Source organism: Mustela putorius, unplaced genomic scaffold (assembly GCF_011764305.1).
Source record: "Mustela putorius furo isolate JIRA1106 unplaced genomic scaffold, ASM1176430v1.1 tig00003834_pilon_pilon_pilon, whole genome shotgun sequence".
NCBI lineage: Eukaryota > Metazoa > Chordata > Mammalia > Carnivora > Mustelidae > Mustela > Mustela putorius.
Genome location: NW_025421987.1, coordinates 122,241,749 through 122,248,859, shown reverse-complemented (window position 1 = coordinate 122,248,859; position 7,111 = coordinate 122,241,749). Strand labels below are relative to the sequence as shown.

Sequence of the window (7,111 nt, the reverse complement as noted above, 5' to 3'; positions counted from 1 at the left end):
TTGATTCAACATATAGGTATTTGTAGGGACTTCGTTGATACTTGTTGAGTTAAAGACTGTACAAATGAGTGCATGAGCAATAATCTGCTGGGAAATTGTTGATTTTTTTAGATATTACTCATGCTTCATGTTCATTTGACAAGCTGATTACTTAAGACACTAGTAATCATTTGGAGGGAAAGTTTGCCCCTGGAAAGCAACACCGGTGAATATAGAGAATAATGTGAGGTGCTTATCTTACTCAGAGGTGTGAGATATTAATTAATTAACTAACTAATTATTAATATAGGCATTCTGTATTAATTTAGTATAGAGAGGACTCTAGTAGAGCCCCAATGACCTGGTATACCAGATGGCTGGAAGAAGGAGTCTGGGAAGCCCAGAACTAGCCACTAATATAAGCACTGATATTTTCTACTTTGGTTGTTCTTTCTTTTTTTTTTTTTTTTTTAAGATTTTTATTTATTTATTTGACAGAGAGAGATCACAAGTAGGCAGAGAGGCAGGCAGAGAGAGAGGAAGGGAAGTAGGCTCCCCACTGAGCAGAGAGCCCGATGCAGGGCTTGATCCCAGGACCCCAGGATTATGACCTGAGCCAAAGGCAGAGGCCTAACCCACTGAGCCACCCAGGTGCCCTTGGTTGTTCTTTCTGTCTCAGTGAGTCTGGGGGGACCGGGTGTGGGTTGGCCCAGGCACTACTTGTACTGGAGAGAGGCAAACTGAAGATGTTGGCACTGGAAGAAGCAGCTGTGTCCAAAAGCAGCCTTCTGCACTGAGAGTGACAAAAGAGGCTGATCAAATCTCCCCTTCGAAAATAAACGTAGAATTCTCAGCCCTGGGAAATCTAAACCTGCATGTCGGCTTCCTCTGGGAGCTTTAAAAAACATGGATGCCCAAGTCTAAACCCAGACAGTCAAACTCAGATCTGTGGAGTTGGGTCCCAGGCACTGGTATATTGAAGAGGTCCACAAGTGATTCTAATGTCCATTCTAGAAGGGAAAGCCTCCTAGAGCAACAGAGCAAAGGAAAAGACATTGCTCAATGTGTTTAACCAACAGTGAACACATCTACTGGTTGATTATGGACATTACATGGCAGGAAGTCTGCTTTCCCAGTCTTTTCAAGAAACACGGGCTCCCAGGAAAAATTTAAACAGTTCTGTGTTTGAGGTTCATTTTATGTCAGGGAGGCTGCGGTCTTAATATGGGTATCCTCTCCCTTTCCTTCCCGACAGGAGACTAGGACAGATCCTGGGACCGCCCTGATTCCCTACCATTCACCTTCCTCTGTTCACCTCCCGTGGTCTTGAACATTGACTCAATGCCATATGTCCCCCAAACCCTACCCTGCCACACACAACTTTCCATCTGCGAAAATGAAAAAAGTAAAAACTCACTAAAATGGAACCAGGAGGTTGGGCAGGGGGTGCTCTCATGCCTTGCCACTTGTCAATTGAAGACCCAACAGGGAGAGAGGGATACTACTTTACTACACTGCAGGAGGAAGAAAGGCTTCCCTCTCCCCCTCTCTCCCCCAACAACAGCCCAGCCAGTGAGAGACAGTCACCATCAGCCAATAAAAGCCAGCACACTTTGAACTCCCAGTTTACTCCAATGGACTTTTTGTTTATAACAGCCTCTCCAACCCCCTCTTTCCTCTATTTAAAAAAAAAAAAAAAAAAAAAAAAAAAGGAGTCCACCGCTTTGTTTCAGGGCCTTAGCTATGACTTTGTGCCATAGCTTGCTTGTTCTAGATTATAATTCTCTATTATTCCAGAATAAACCCATATTTTGCTGGTAAAATAGCTTGCAGTTTTATTTTTAAGGTTAACACATCTTCATGTCCTCATAATTAATCCTAAGCCACTCAGGCTTGGTTGTTCATTGAAGCTGATAGCTTTCCTCCTATACCCACTTCCTACTGGCCTGCAAGCAGATGGGATGACCTCTGATTCTAGTGTCTGACGACACTAGAGTGGTGGGATGGGGAACATGTCCTTTCCATGGCATTTATACAGTTAATTTGCTTTTGGCAGCCTAGCTTCTATGTTCTCCTTCTGATAGCAACCTACTTTCCTTTACTGTAACTACTTTTTCCCAGTTGGATATTCCTGGGAGATACTCTATTCAGGGACCATATCCTCTTTTAGCCAAAGGGCAGGCACATGGCTTAAGTCAGGCCAATCAGATATTCCCTCCTGAAATGTACCTCTTGAGCAGGAAGACAAGGCAATTGAACACAGTGTTGTAGTGAGTCAACCTGGCAGAAAATTCCTACTCAGATGGTTTCCAGAGAGAAAACATCCCAGTGATTCATGCTCCTAGTTTCCAATCCGTGTGCTGTCCCAGACCCAATTCTCCAGCCTCCTTCTGGATGCTTCTCTGAATTCCCAGTAGCTAACAATTTCCTCTTTTGTTATTGTTTTGTTTTGTTTGTAGACTGGTTGATGGAGGGTTTTTCATTTGTTTGTTGTTGTTTTATTTTTGTTTTGTTTTGCTTAATACTGTTTTTACCTAAATTAGTCAGAGTCTATTTCTCCAGTTTGTAAACAAAGAACCCTATCTTAATCAATCTTCCCTTTAATGTGCATGAGAAATCCAAATTCCTTCTGTGCCCTCCATTTCTTAAGAACCAACAACCTGGTCTTATCAGGCTTAGAAAAAAAAAAAAATCTATCCCTGCACATCACCCACCCAATTCTTTCCTAGGTATGTATTAAAGTTCTCTTATGTTAGTTGATGACAAGGATAGTTATGACCAAATTCTTCTTCTTACTATGGGTAGAGAAGGGGTAGGTAAAGACACTTAATTTATTCTTACACTCAATATATGATCTACCATGTAGCAGAAATGGAGTTTAGGGTGGTATCTCTTCCTACCACCCATGTCAATTTATAACACATTTCCATGTCTGTAAGAAATCTGTACATGTTGACCCTCTACCTTCAGCAATCCCCAACTGGCTGGTTCCTGGGTTCTAGTCCCAGTAAGGCCATTCTCATGTGAACTTGAATAATCCACTTCACCTTTCAGACTTCTCTCTCTCTCTCTCTCTTTAAAGTAGGAGCCAACACGGGGTTTGAACTCACAACCCTGAAATCAAGACCTGTGCTGAAGAGTCAGGCACTTAACTGACTGAGTCACCCAAATGTCCCATCAGAGCTCTCTTCTCTATAAAATGAAAGACCTGGAGAACATGATGCCCAAGTATGACATTTAATGATCCCAAGAAACGAATGTCATATAATTTGGTCTCACAATCACCTCAGAACCTGGAGCTCCAGATGGGGCCAAGACCTGGAGAGGGCTCATTCTCTTAAGCATCTCATTGATCTATCTGCTTCTCTCCATCTCTGTGACCACCACGACTCTCTAATATTGTCGGGACTTTCGCAACAGCTTCCTCAGGTGTCAACTCTGGCCTCATCCAGACTCTTCTCTGCAAAGTAATCAGAGATCTTATTAGAAAGTGAATCTGAATATATAAATTACATTTCTTTTAGGATAATCTGATCTGACCCCTTCACATTTTTTCTATCTCATATCCTACATTTTTCTTCTTGCCCTGTGTGTTCCAAACTCAATAATCAGTTTTCAATCCTTCCAAATACCACAGGTTTTCCTTGTTCCAGGATCTTTGCACATGCTCTATCCTCTACCACTAAACCCTCCCCACCCCACTTTGCCTAGCTACTTCACTCACCCTGCAGATCTTGCCTCAAACATTCCATCCTCAGAGAAATCTTTCCTAACCTCCCAGACAAGCCAGGTAACCCTGTCAAATGATCCCCGTACTTTCCGTACTTCTCTGCAGGGTCACTATCAGAGTGATTAATTATAAATTTAATTATTTATTTACTTTGAAAAGTGTTATTTCCTCCACTGTTCTGTTTATCACTACAACCCAACATCTAGCACAGTACCTAGCACACCGTGGAGAGGCAATAAATATATTGCATACATGAGCAAAGGAGTGAAATGGAATGTGTCCAAGCATCTCACCCTTCTTTTCTGTTCTGTGCCTTCTGGGTAGATCCATATCCTTACCGCCCAATCCAACGTCCACTTACCTTGATCAACTTCTTCCTTATTCTTATAAAACGTGCTCTTGGGAAAAACTGTAGTAAATTAAGGTGAAATTCACCATCAGTATGCCTGGAGTATCACACATCTATTGGCATTTTATTTAATAATGAACGATGCTTAGGTTTAGTTTGAGTCCAGAGAATCTTAACTGTCTTAGCAGAATGTCAGAGGTTCAAAGGCAAGCTCCTCATAGTAACATTTTTTGTCTGGATCCTTAGATTCCCATGTCTTCCCCATTAAAGACTTTCAGACTTCTCTCTCTCTCTCTTTAAAGTAGGAGCCAACACGGGGCTTGAACTCACAACCCTGAAATCAAGACCTGTGCTGAAGAGTCAGGCACTTAACTGACAGATGTCCCATCAGACTTCTCTTCTCTATAAAATGAAAGACCTGGAGAACATAATGCCCAAGTATGACATCTGCTGGGCCCATCATAAGAAAGTTACACTTAATGCCCCCTTACCTTATCCTATCCTCCTGTGCTAATATGGACTTCCTTCCAGAAACATCGAAGTCACTATTCTACAGAATAGTGCTTGAGGGCTTCCTTTCCTGCAGTTCCCGCCAGCTCAGTACAATGACATGGCTTTCTTCCTTTCTCTGAATGGCTTTGAGTAGAAGCACAGAATCCTACAATATCTGTGTGGCAAAAATTTCTTTGAATGCCCTACATGATCAGCTACAATCAGAGGCATCAGAAGAAAACCAGCTCTGAGTTCAATGGAAGGTAAGATAACAAATGTGACGATTACTTTATGAAGCTCCATAGAACCCCACTGTCTTATCCTAGCTGTGAGATACAGACACCATAGCAACTGAAGAACCCAGGCTTGGGAGCCAAGCAGACCTGGGGATAATTCCTGCCTCTGTCCCTGTGAATCTGGCCAAGAGACAGATACCTCTACATGTCTGGCTTATTATGAATAAAATGAGAACAATAATGCCTACCTCATGTATTAAGGCACAAAACAGAGTCCCTGAAGCAAGAGGGGAGATCATTATGTAGTAGCTTAAAAACAGTAGGTTTCTCGGGGTTTTTTTGCTCTGAGTGCATGGAGCCTATAGAGGAGGAAAAATAATTTTCCCTCTACCCTTCTAGATTCTTGGCTGAGACACCCATGTAATAAAAAGACAGATTAACAGGAGAAACCCAAACAAAAGTTTAATAACCTATATACCTCCTATAGGGGTTATATACCTCTTATATAGGTTATTAAACAAAAAATAATACAAACAAATTAAACAAAAAATAAATACAAAAACAAAAATAAATACATGGCATACACCCAGGAAAATTGAGTAACTCCTTAATGCGGCCCAAACCATCACCTTACATAACATCTGCTAAAGACAAATGATGTTCAGGGGTGAGGAGCCGGTTACAGGAGGTTTTCCGATAAAGCACAGTAAGTAAAAGTATGATTGTTATGCAAATTTAAGTCTCTGCCCTTCTCCACTGATAGAGAGTATTCTAGAGATTGAGTCCTGTCCCTCTTCTGGTGCAGACCGGGAGACACCCTTACAAGGGGAGATTTCTCTTATAAATGTCAATGTCTCTTACAAAAGGGTTAACTTCTCAGTTTTCAGAGCTTCACCTGTTTCTTAAAAATAACCAGTTTAGAACAATTCATATGCCAAGGAGGCATACTTGGGGATTGTATATTTTGCTCCCTTTAGGTTTTACTGTTAATTTACTCTCTACACAGTTTGCTTTGTTAGCCTGTGTTTTGACTGGCTCCTTCCTCTGATGTTTTCTTTCCTGAGGTAGATAGATATAGATATATTATATTATTATATAATATATTATATATATAAAATACAAAGGAAGACATTTTTAAAATGTTTTTTAAAGGAAGACCATATATATATATATATATATATATATATATATATATATATAAAAATAACAAAGGAATACATTTTTAAAAAGTGGAATTTCTTCCCCCCCCATTATTTCATTTAATCGCTATTAGGATAATTTCTTTAGGTAAGTTTATCCATTATCCCTTTATTTTTTCTTTTATGAGTTTAAAAGGCTATCACGAGGGGCGCCTAGGTGGCTCAGTGGGTTAAAACCTCTGCCTTCAGCTCGGGTCATGATCCTAGGGTCCAGGGATCGAGCCCTGCATCGGGCTCTCTGCTCCACAGGGAGCCTGCTTTCTCCTCTCTCTCTCTCTGCCTGCCTCTCTGCCTACTTGTGATCTCTGTCTGTCAAATAAATAAATAAAATATTTTTTTAAAAAAACAAAAAGCTATCACGAGCTCAGGCTTACTCATTTAGGGCAGCAGTTCTCAAACCAGGTGAGTGTACCCCCAGGGGACATTTGGCAATATCTGTAGACATTTTTATAGTCACATCTGGGCAACAGGTGCTACTGGCATCTGATGGGCAGAGACAAGGATGCTGCTACATATCCTATAAGGCACAAGACTGCCCCTCCCAACAAGGAATCACCCAGCCCCTCGTGTCAGTGGCTCCCAGACTGAGAAGTCCTGCCTTAGAGTGAGGCTGTTCATCTTGCCCAAATCAAAACCTTCGCTTGAATCTGGTAGCTCAGCAGTCTCAGTTCTAAGACAAGCACCTCCCCTTAAACCGCTTTGATTCCCTCCCTCCTCCAGCTCTGACAAACAGCTGCTTCAAAATAGTAACATGCAAAGTCTATCTTAAACACACTGAGTCAAGAAATTCAGAGTTAAGGTTTAAAAATTCGAGGCTGGCACTCTGCTGTTAAAAAAAGACAAAGCCCAAAGGTGCCAGGGTGTGAGTTGGAGACAAAGTGTTAGGCCAAGCTTTCAACTCCAACCTTGCTACTTTTGGCTTTTGTGGGCTTAGGTCAGACTCTGTGCTATCCTGGGGTGGCTGTTCTGTGGTTTCCTTCTGACTTCTATAGACCTTAAAGAAAAAACATTGGCAATATTCAGAGCAGGCCTCAAGAGATGGTGGCACAAACTATTTAAGGTTTGGAATCTTGGGGTGCCTGGCTGGCTCAGTGAGTAGCAAATGCAACTCTTGACCTTAAAGTCA

The 7,111-nt window shown here is 41.5% G+C and overlaps 1 long non-coding RNA gene across 1 annotated transcript; it reads right to left on the bottom strand.

Annotated features, from left to right (window-relative positions):
• Window positions 1-3,208: 3,208 nt before the first annotated feature.
• Window positions 3,209-4,819, bottom strand: LOC101689610. Its single transcript, XR_199579.3, has 3 exons — window positions 4,550-4,819; window positions 4,071-4,118; window positions 3,209-3,439 (listed from the first exon to the last, which is right to left on the bottom strand). It is a non-coding gene; the product is annotated as an uncharacterized LOC101689610 (long non-coding RNA).
• Between the last annotated feature and the right edge of the window lie 2,292 nt (window positions 4,820-7,111).